This window comes from Saimiri boliviensis, chromosome 3, assembly GCF_048565385.1.
Source record: "Saimiri boliviensis isolate mSaiBol1 chromosome 3, mSaiBol1.pri, whole genome shotgun sequence".
Taxonomy (NCBI): domain Eukaryota; kingdom Metazoa; phylum Chordata; class Mammalia; order Primates; family Cebidae; genus Saimiri; species Saimiri boliviensis.
In genome coordinates this window covers 126,515,591-126,524,210 of record NC_133451.1, presented here as the reverse complement: position 1 = coordinate 126,524,210, position 8,620 = coordinate 126,515,591, and the positions used below count along the sequence as shown (strand labels likewise).

Below are 8,620 nucleotides of genomic sequence, written 5' to 3'. Positions count from 1 at the left end.
CCTGACTGAGAGCCCATGGGAGAGGCCCCGGGTGAAGGGGAGCATACTGATGGACCCAGAGACCTTGGGATACAGGTCTTTGATGCCAGCGAGCTGGCATACGATGATGATGGCCCTGTGGCCGTGGAGGGCATAGCCTCTGAATTGTTTCTTCATCTTGGTATGCCTGCTTTTAAATCTGAGTGAAATATCCTGGAATATTGTCTGGTCTTCACATTGTTCTAAAAATGCAAACAGTGAGTTGCTCTGTTCTTTGCTTTTCTGAAAGCATCTATCTGTTAATGGTTTTCCCAACAGCAAAACTTAAAGCTCCATTCCCCACAGCCTCCTGAACACCTATCAATCTCTTTCCTCTTTTGCTGTCCTATTGAAAACATTTCCTACCTCAAGTATCCTGGTATCAAAATTACCATATGTTTCTCTGCTGAAACCAAGGTAGGGGAGGGGGCTACGACTGATGCCTCCTCAGAAGTTTCCACTCCATCCTTGCTCTCATTCAATCTTCATCTACCTCGTCCGGTTCCATTCTTCTCTCTTCTGGGTCATGTTGGCCTCCTCCTTCTGCTCTTCCTTGTTTCTTTGGGGCAATGATCTGTACTGCTCCATTTTTAATAAGAGGGACACTCAAACCAGGCCACAGAAACCATAATGCCCTTCAGTGATGATCTGACCCCTGTTCAGATCCTTTCTTCTCTTCTTTTTAGTTCTGTTGCCTCTTCCTTTTCTTGCTCCAGCACCAGTCTCTGCTAAAGCACTTTTCTACAGCTCATCTACAGTGGAATTTCCTAGGCGGTCACCTAAAAGTGCAGCAACTACAAAATCAACATGAAATTCCTAAGGAACTGAATTGAAAACGCAAATAAAACTGGTCAGCGAACAATTATCTGGTCTGTTAAGAGCAGAAGAAAAAAAAGAAATATGAAGACTGTAATAAACGGTAGCGCTTCCAAATCTTCTCATCAGTTTAAATGTTAGTAAAACCACAAAACTGCTTATTCATGTTGGAAGTAAGTTTCTAATTCTTAGAGGCAGCACTGACCCAGAAAGATATTTTTAAAAAGAGAGAGAGAGAAGAAAAAAAAACTTCTGATATTGTGCCAGTTGGAGCAGATACTGACTAAAAGGAAGGTTCTTATTTGTTCTGAAAATACGTTTCTAGGCTGGGTGTGGTGGCTCACACCTGTAATCCCAGCACTTTGGGAGGCTGAGGCTGGCGGATCACCTGAGGTCAGGAGTTTGGGACTAGCCTGGCCAACATGGCAAAATCTTATCTCTACTACAAATACAAAAATTAGCTGGGCGTGGTGGCAGGCACCTGCAGTCCCAGCTACTTGGGTGGCTGAGGCAGGAGAATCTCTTGATCCAGGAGGTGGAGGTTGCAGTGAGCTGAGATCGCACCATTGCACTCCAGCCTGGGCGACAAGAGTGAAACTCTGTCTCAGGAAAAGAAAATACATTTCTAATGCTGCATATTACCATGAATATAATAGATAATGTTTGTATTTTGGCAACAATGGCATTATCTTGAAATGATGGCACTCCGTAGTCAATAGTCTGTATGTGATTGCAACTAAGCGATTTACAGAAGTACCATCGTGACAGCTATCGTATCCCTAAGCACCTTATTATTCTTTCTTCAAATATTTATTTATTCCCTTGTATCTAAAAACTGAGGGCATAGGGTGCAAACAGATAAATATACACACTCCAAGGAGAAGTTGCAGCTGTAATTGATTTTGCTTCTAGGGATAGTGGAAAGGCTGGGAAAAGTAGGAGCAGCCTAATCTAGTTTCAGGAATAATTGCAGTTTGATGAGTAGGTGGAGATGGGTGGGAATGAGAGATTTTCCAGACAGAGGAATGAGTGCAAAGGCCTGAGGAAAGTAAACATAGGTAAGGTCAGATCGACTGACCTACTGAATTTGCTGAAGTTCAGTGGTGGGAATTGCAGCTCAGATAAGTATGAAGATGTAGGCAGAAGCCAAATGTGGAGGGGCTTGTATTTGAAACTAAGCAATGGGACTTTATCCTGCTGGCTGGTGCTTCTCTTTAGTGTGTATAAGAATGAACTGAAGCTTTTTAAAATGCCCAATTCTGAAAATTCTCATTCAGTAGGTCTAGGATGAGGTTCAGAAAAGCATCTTTAGCAAAAATGCTGGGTAACATTTTTTAAGATAGTCTTTGTTCATGCCTTAAGGAAACAGAAATTGTGGGATGTTGAGACATTCTAGCCAAAAGCATAACACTCTGCAAGATCGTTTGGGGTGAGGAAAAGAAGGAAATTGGAAGCACTTGTTTTGATTTGAAAGTGCAGTTTTTGGTAAAACCCACAGTCTGGAATAAAGGAGACCTGGATTCCTGCTTTTCCTCCTTCACTGAGGAGCTCTGTTTCCTCAGAGTAGTTGTCAAACTTATTTGACTCTATTTGCACCTTCTTCCTATGTAGGTAACTATTAGGGTAAAGATGCTTAAAAATATTTATGCTACTCAAATGAAAGCTTTATAATTACACAAAATGGAAATGTTACAGGCTGACCAGGTCAAGGATGTGACCTAAATTAGAAAGTATGAAGTATTAGTGGGTGCCATAATTTGTGAGACAGCCACTGGAGTATCCTTCATAGTAGAGCTTGATGTTTGGAATTTGAATATGTGCTCTCAGACCAAAAGAAGAAAGATATGGTTAGAACTTACCCTTGGTGTTCTCTCAATGGTTTACTTAACATTACAAATGAAAAGAGTTAACGTGTATACAACTCTTTGCCAGGAACTGTTAAAGCATTTTACATAAATTATCTCATTTAATTGTCCCATAGCTCCATACATGTAAATATATCTTAATTTTTTTGTTGAAAGTACTGGCACCAGAGATGTCAGACGACTACCCCCAGGAAGCATTAATGGTTAGAAACTAGAGCTGGGATTCAAACTGATGTTGTTCGACTCCAAAAGCCTCACGTTTAGCACTGCCTCGCTAAACTACATCAGCCTCCTTTAATTTGGACATAAACAAAAAATAGGTTTTGTCATTGATCACAAGCAATCGCTTAGATTTCCGGTCTAATGTGTAATTTTCAGTTTCTATAATCTCTGCAAAGGTAATATGAGTAGGTTGTGAGTTACGTAAACTGAAAATGTAATCTATTTCTTGTACAAACATAAAAGATTTGTCAAATCTATATTCACACATGTTGAAACAATGCATTCAGAGAACCATGCATTCATTTTACGTGGGAATTTAAATGGGTCCATGTGGAATAAAGAACAGATCAGTGTTCTCATACAAAAATTACTAGAGTAACTGGACTAAAGTCAAGAAACCTGATTGCTCACACCAGCTCTGCTACTTAAACATCTGTTGTTCTGAGATAGCAAATTATCCTTTCTTTTTTTTTTTTTTTACCCCATTATAATATCACAAAACTGGGCTAGGTTTCTTATATCCCTTTCAGTTCTAAAATTTTACGCTTCAATAATTATGAATAAACGTGTGGCCCATCCCTTGAGTTAAACATGAATGATGAATCATCTCAAGTCTGAAAAATATGCCTTTAATCTCATGTGACACCTCAGGCTCACGGTATCTCAGGAAAGCCCTACCAATCACATTTGGTTGCTTTGCTTATGTAGTTTATGACCAGAATTGGTTTGCTTTAGATAACACACTCTTGTGCTGTGCCACGGTTGCTAAGATACAGTTTTGTAAATAAATGTTATTTTAAATATACATCCTGGTGTGGGGAGAAAGAAATGTGGAAAGCAGTTGGCCAAAGATGTAATCTATCTTTTGAGAGAACTGAGACAATGCTTTAGATAAATCTTCACAGGATCCACTTTTCACCTTATCCAGAATTATTTTGCTTTACCCTGAAGCTGGGTGAAGGGAGGTTCAAGGTTTGTGGGCAGGAGTGATCAAGTCTAAGATTACTAACAAGGATGAGTTGTTTCGTAACCCTAGTGATTTGTCCAGTTTGAAACGATACTGATACTGTCGCTGCAGGGCTCTGTGAAGATATTTTTTTTCCTCAACATCTCTGTTTCAGCCTTTCCATTAAAAACAAATAAATGAGAGACAGAGAGAATATGATTGTTATGACTCACAATAGATTTAAAAAGTTCCCATTTTAGGAACTAGTATTGAAGGCTGAAGAGATTCCAACAGGGAGCCCCTACCCCAGAGAGCAGTTAGCATGCAGGCTGCCTAATAAAGATAACAAAGTAGTTGTTTCTCCTGTGCTGAGCTCTAAAGGGGGCAGAAAAACCTGTCACTCCCTGATAACTCCATCACTCCCTGAAAGCCCACCATTGGACACCCATGTTTTAAGCCCCAATGACTCCTTCCTCAGGATCCCCTGCTGAAATGAGAGCGCCTCTGGAGGAAAGAAGAAGGCATAACCACACTCAAGTTTATCCTTCAAAGGGATTTTCTGAGCAAAGAGGTGTCAAGAAGAGAGAAGAGAGGTCTGGACGGTACCTTGTCTGCCAGGCCAGGGAGAAAAGGTGCTGAAAGTGTACCATGGGGTTTCAAAGTCATACTTTGTCTGCTTCAACCATTTGGCCTAATTCATGTTTGGTTTTGTGAATGAAGCCCGATCTACTAGCCTGTTTCTTGTTGCTTTTATGACTCTAGACAAGATTCTTGTTAGCAACGAATGTACCTCTTTTCTTCATTCCTCAAGAGAAGGAGAATGAAGTGATCAAGATAGGACAAGCTGACTTGTCATATCTGTTAGTCAATGTATACTCAGGAAATATAACTTAATTGTATGCTTTTTAATGATAAGTCCTTAAGCAACTGATAAGCTCCATTTAAAGGACATTTAAAGTGCTGCCCTTGCCACAAAGGTCTTGATACGTCTTTGTAACTCTGACTAATTCAGAAGGGCCACATTGAGAAAATGCTCATCGTCCGTGCACTCACGGACAGCAGCTCATCCATCAGGAACTCTTCCACAGACAGCTCTCTCCCTTGCGCCCCTGGGGTCACTGCTTTCTATCCATGTCCAAATTCTTCACCAGACTTCAGGTGTCTGAGTCACAGGCTGGACTTCCACTTGTTAGTGTCACCTCCCTACCATGCCCATTCCAGACATCCCCTGGTTTAGTCCCAGTCGGTCCCTTTGCTTCTTTCCCCCTTCCACTGACTGAGGATCACTTTGTTTTTCTCTTTCTCTCCCTCCTCCAGGTTAGGAAAAGAGAAGAGGAAAGAAATTACCCAGCTAGCAGATAAAAATTTCACGTGGAAATTACTGACATCTGGACTGCCTGGTTACTATAAGGACACACAAACCATGTCCTTTGCCTGTATGTGCCCTGGGGAAAATGCTGAAACAGGGTATTTGGATATAGGATTCAGATTGTTTTAGAGAAATGGAACTGAAGAAAAAAAAATGACCAGACTAGGAGGAATTAAAAGCTTGCCAAAAAGGGCCACTGAAAAAACAGGTGACTGCAACAACGACAACAGACTCAGGAGTGCATGCTGAACTATCTTCAAATAGTCCTATAATTCTAAAGATTAGAGTATATGCTATATCTAGCCGTTTCTTACAATTTTCAACAATTCATATTTTACGGCTATGCAAATTTTAAAGACAATGGTTTGGTGCCAGCTAAATCTACGGTGAGGACGTTGCTCCACAATTGACTAGTTTTGTGATTTGGGGGCTTTTGAGCTCTCTGAACCTTATTTTTCTTATCAAGAAAATCAAAATCAACTTCAAATAGTTGTTATGAAGGATAAAAGAAATGAGAACACAAAGATTAGCACATGCCTGGCACCTGAAGAGGAGGAAATAAAAGAGAGCTGTTTCATGTGCAGTGTAATTAAATGCATATTGAGCCTGATAAGTGCCAGGCACCATCCTAGTCATCACATACATATTGCCCCATTTAATATTCACATTACCTTATGAGGTAGAGTCAATCATTTGCACATTTCTTTTTCAGATGAGATGGCTGAGAAATATAAAGTTAAGTCATTCACCCAAGGTTATACAGATGGTAAGTGGGAGAACTGGGATTTCAGCCCAGGCAATGGGCTCAAGAACCCACACTCTTAACTACTATTCTTTAAATAAATATGATTGCAAGATCTTAGAAATGAAAGACACTTGAAATAGTTCAGTACTACCCATCGTTTACAGATGAGGGACATGGGCTTTGGAGAATGAGTCAGAGTCATCAGTGAGTGGCAGACCCAGGAGGAGCCACTCTCCTGTCTCTTGTGTCCTTGCCTGTGGCCTCCTCATGCACTGAGAGAGCTTTCCCCACACATGATAGACCCTCATTTGGTTGTCCAAGCATTTTCAAGAGTGCAAACAAAAGAGTATTTTAAAGAAAAGGTTTTTATATGGTTTAGATAGTTTGTATAACCCGATGAAATAAACCTGGCCTGTGGGAATTTCATCTGTAGCATTAGAAAGAAAATGAATCAACAACGCAGAAGGAAACAGAGAAGCGAGGAAGTTAACAGAATTCAAGCTAATTTTGATTTTTCATCCTGTCTCCAAATATGGGAAGGTATGGCCACTGGATTTTCATCTTCAGTCTATCACTTACTAGGACTTCATCTATATAAAGAAACAAAAGAGAGGGTACAGAAATGTTTAAATTTTTGGACTCATTTTGCCTATGTATAACTTATGGGATGTGTGTTCAGTTTCCTTAGTTAATACTGGTCTCCAGTTGGCTGACTAATAAGACTACAAGAGTCTTTTATAAAAGTAGCTCTGAACTGTTCACATTGTGTGATTTGACAACCATACTGGGAGAGATGCAATGGAGATTCAATTGTCTCCTTTTGCTGGAGAGGAAAATGAGGCTCAGGTAAGTGGTATACAGGCAGGTCCCTACACTGACATTTTCATGGTCATACTTTTGGAGGATAGTTTCAATGATTGCAACCTTTTTCTCTCAAGCAAAATGGCTTATGGCCCAAGAATGCAGCATAATTTATATTTACATCTATCTCTGTATAGGTTGGTGGAGATTAGAGTGTAATATAATTGTCACAGCATTTGTCTCCATTTTAATGATATTAAAGATGAAAAACTAATAGAGATGAGAGATTTACCTTCTAAAATGGGATTTTTAAAGTTATGGAGTTAGAACATATACATACTGTAGACCCGATCGCAAGTGCTAGCAGTTGTCCATGTATACACAGGGACTTAAAGGCAAACTAAGAGGCAAGCAGTTAATTATTTCAATACTATAAAGCTGTGTAGCAGCCCAGAGATACAGGTTAACAGAAAAGCTTTCAATCACAACTTTATTATGTAGGTATACACCATAAGCTAAACTTAACTCAAACGTATAATCCACTCTCAGACCTCTGAGCAGCAAGTTATACGGGGAAGGAAGGAAGACACAAGCTTGAATGACGTCAGCCCAACAAGCTAAACACATTCTCTTGATAAAGTATCATAGATTCAAATTTCAGATCAGCCTCTCTTTTCCTCCAGTTCCAAATGGTTTTTGACAGAATTGCCCTATTTCCTGGTTTCTTAGTTATAGGTAAATAGTTGCTAAGACAATGAGTAACATTCAAGATTGTTTGGGACCCTTAAAATGGTCTGTTTAATTATGACAAAGAAATTATTTAAATAATTTTTATGGCATTTGGATTAGTTTCAGTACAGGCTAAGTTGTTTTACTATGGATACCTCAAAATACTTAAAACATTTTCTGATGCTCACAGATACTATGGGTTAGGGATTCAGATAGGAGACAGAGGGAATGGCTTAGCTTGTTTCAAGATATCTGGGGCCTCAGTTGAGAAAGCTTGTATGCCTGAGGGTGATTCAAATGTTGGGGGGCAGCCTGGACATTTCTTTACTGACATAGCTGTGCTTGGTGTGGGAGGACATGAAGGCTTGGTTCAGTTGGAACTGTCAATCAAGCACTTACATGTGGCCTTGGACATAACACAACAGGGCAGCTGAGCTCCAATAGGGAGCATCTTGGAGATGAGCATTCTGAGAAAACCAAGTAGAAGCCACAAAACCTCTTCTGGCCAAGCTAAGAAAGTCATATAGCATCACTCTGCTATCCTCCTTTGTATAAGAAGTCATAAGGCTTTCGAAAAAAGAAGACATAGATTTCATCTCTTGATGCCGTGTTTTTAAACTTTCACTAGATTGTTAAACAAATAAACACTTCAACGATGAGCATTCCAGGGTTGGGAGTGGTCTTCTATCTTCAACCTATGGTTTCTTAGACTGTCAGTATTTTTCAGCCATTAGAAAGTGGAAATTGCAGAGTAAGCATCCGTCAAGAGATGACCAAAAAACTGCATACTTCAGATTCTTTTATACTTCATCAGCTTGAATTTAATCTACATGGCCTCACATCACTAGTAAGTAGCTTGCAGAGTGTGAAGGTATATATGTTCCCAGGTAAAAGTTGAGGGGTTCTGTTACTAAAAGAAAGAAGGAGAGGTTGGAAATGAGTTTATAACGTCCAGAAGAATCCACATGGAGCCAATGGATCACTCAGCAAGGCTAGTTTACTTTCAGCAGAAAGGGTGCAACTCACAGGCAGTCTTACCACAAGAGCACACGTGAACAAAGGAGACAGCCACATTTATAACTTTCATGACCTCATGCAATTGCCCTACT

The 8,620-nt window shown here is 40.0% G+C and overlaps 1 pseudogene; it reads right to left on the bottom strand.

The window, feature by feature from the left end:
* Positions 1-271: 271 nt before the first annotated feature.
* LOC101028803 (small ribosomal subunit protein uS5m pseudogene) lies at positions 272-7,962 on the bottom strand (annotated as a pseudogene).
* Between the last annotated feature and the right edge of the window lie 658 nt (positions 7,963-8,620).